Genomic DNA, 2500 nt, shown 5'->3' with positions numbered 1-2500 from the left:
ACCTGTTTCTATCATCGACTATGGGCAAAAACTTTCTATTTTATGAAGTAAACAAGTGTTTGTTGAAATGTAATTATAATAATAGGGACAATAATGATAATTGTAATAATAATGATAATGACAATAACGATAAATAACGATAACAACTGTATAAAGATAATGGTGATGACAAAGCAGATTTTGTAACTACAACAATAGTGGTAATAATAATAATAATAATAGTCATGATAATAGCAATACGCAATTTTACCGCACTGTTCTGACTGCAATTGTTCCTTTAAAATTCCCTCTATGAACGATACAATTGTGAAATATCTATTTTCTGGGTGGAATTTCTGATTGGGTGAATGCCTGGGAGGGAGTGGCGGAGGATGGAGAGGGAGAGGGGAGAGGCGGAAAGAATGCGTCGTGAATCATGGGCTTCGCCGTGACCACGACGCATAAAAAGTCATCAACCTCCCCCCCCCCCCCCTCTCACTATCACTCTCCCGCAGGCACGAGGAAAATTCGAAAAAGATCTCAAGGTCAGTCCTAGGGAACCTTCTATCTCCGAGGGGTGAGGATGCCATGGATTCGCCCCGAGGCCATGCGCCCCAAAGAAAACGGAGCGCCCAAGAAAAGAAAACGCGGCCAATCCTCCCTTTTATTGTCTTATTTTGTTTCTGTGTATGTTTTTTTTTTTTATTATTATTTTTTTTAGTGCATTTTTACACCCTTACACATACACGCAAGGAACTGCAAAGGGATATATTAAGAAATGACGAAAAGTGGGAATAAGAAGGAATTTCGTATTTTATCTGTTTAGTTCACTGTCTACTATTTTAGTTCTTTTGGTTCCTCTTATTGATATTTATTTATATTTATCATATTTATTTTGCTAATTTTAATTTTCTAAAGGTGTTTTTAATTTTTGATAAACTTGAGATTCCTATCCTTAATTAAGTTGTTTTTTTGCGCCAAGAGTTGAAAAGGCAACACGAGAGGCACGACGAATGGGATTGGTCTTTGGGTCCTGGTCGGAAGCAGTCGTTGTGTGAGGAACCCCGAATGGCCCTCCTCTAAGGTACGTGGTCGTGAGATTATTTTCTTTAGGAACAGGAAAGATTCGTGATCTTTTAGTCAAGCATAAGTGATCGGAAGACCGGTGCCTCTTATTTCAACTCAGGTTTAATGTATTCTTGCGTTTGTGTTTTATTTTTTCTTGTTTTATAATTGTTTTGGTGTTTTATGTTCGTGTTCGTTTTAGTGTTTTACGTTTGTGTTTTATGTTCAAAATCATTTTAATCTTTTGAGGTTCGCCTGATAAGAATTCATTTTAATGTTCTTATGTTCATCTTATGTTCGCGTTCATTTTTTTTTTTTTTATCTGTGTTCTTAATGTTCTTTTACGATTTTACGTTTTAATAAATGAAGATTTTTAATTGTTTATAATAATACCTCGCAGCATTGTAATCGGAGAATAAGACCCAAGGATGTAAGAAGGCAGAAATGACTTGTAGACTAGTCTCATAAGAACAGGAAGTACAAACATCGCGGGACCAATCTGCGTTCGGGAGATCTTTCCCCGCACACGTCTCCTCTCGGCTTAAACACGCCTACCGTACTCTCTACATGTACACACCTTTCTCTCTCTCTCGTACACTCACACATACTCTCCCTATCTTTCCGTTCCCTACACTCTTCCTTTACACTGTATCACCTCACAATAACCCAAAACGCTCCCAAACGTCAATTAAATGGGTGGTGGTAGTGAGCTCCTATCTTAATCTTGCGAGAGTCTCTCTTCCTTATACGGCTGCTACAAAAGGAGAGGCGGAGAGGGGAGGATGGAGAGAGCGAGGGGAGGGGTAGAGGGTGGAGAGAGGGGAGGGGGAGGGGCAGAAGATGGAGAGGGTGGAAGGGGAGGATGGAGAAAGGGAGAGGGGAGAGGGAAGGCGTAGAAGGGAGAGGGGAAGGATAGAGAAGGGGGAGGGGAAGGATGGAGAAAGGGAGGGGGAAGGAGGGAGGTGTACAGAGGAGAGAGGAAGGCTGGACAAAGGGGAGAGGATGGAGAAAGAGGGAAAGGATGGAGAAAGGGAGGGGGAGGAGGAAGGTGTAGAGGGGAGAGGAGAGGATAGAGAAGGGGGAGAGAGAGGATAGAGAGAGGGGTGGAGGAGGTGGGAGGATGATGAGGAGGAAGGGGGGTGAGATGAGGAGGGGGAGGGGAAAGGGGGAGAGGATGGCACACTACGAGGCCTTTAAATACTGTGGGCGTGGAATGGTGTGCCATTCGGCTCTCACCTGCAGCAAGGGTGAGTCGGTTCTTTGCCGTGTTACTCAGGAGTTGGAGTAAGAACGAGTGAGTTAGAAATTGAGATAGAAATGGAGTTCTTACATTGATAGACATAGAGAGAATTGCATAAATAGAATTAAAGTGTATGCGTTTACCCACACACACATATATACAGAGAGAGAAAGAAAGAGCGATAGCCAGATAGTTAAACAACGCATGAGAGAGGAG

At 42.3% G+C, this 2500-nt stretch overlaps 1 protein-coding gene across 1 annotated transcript in view; it reads left to right on the top strand.

Moving 5' to 3' along the window:
- Positions 1–2273: 2273 nt before the first annotated feature.
- Positions 2274–2500, top strand: part of LOC113814586 (uncharacterized) — a 9264-nt gene continuing 9037 nt past the window's right edge. Inside the window, exon 1 of the mRNA XM_027366638.2 lies at positions 2274–2291. The gene's annotated coding sequence lies outside the window, so the exon portion shown is untranslated. The remainder of the gene's footprint in view (positions 2292–2500) is intronic.

Source organism: Penaeus vannamei, chromosome 2, assembly GCF_042767895.1.
Source record: "Penaeus vannamei isolate JL-2024 chromosome 2, ASM4276789v1, whole genome shotgun sequence".
In the NCBI taxonomy this organism is placed as follows: Eukaryota; Metazoa; Arthropoda; class Malacostraca; order Decapoda; family Penaeidae; genus Penaeus; species Penaeus vannamei.
Note: the sequence above shows the minus strand (reverse complement) of the source record. Positions and strands in the feature narration are given on the sequence as shown.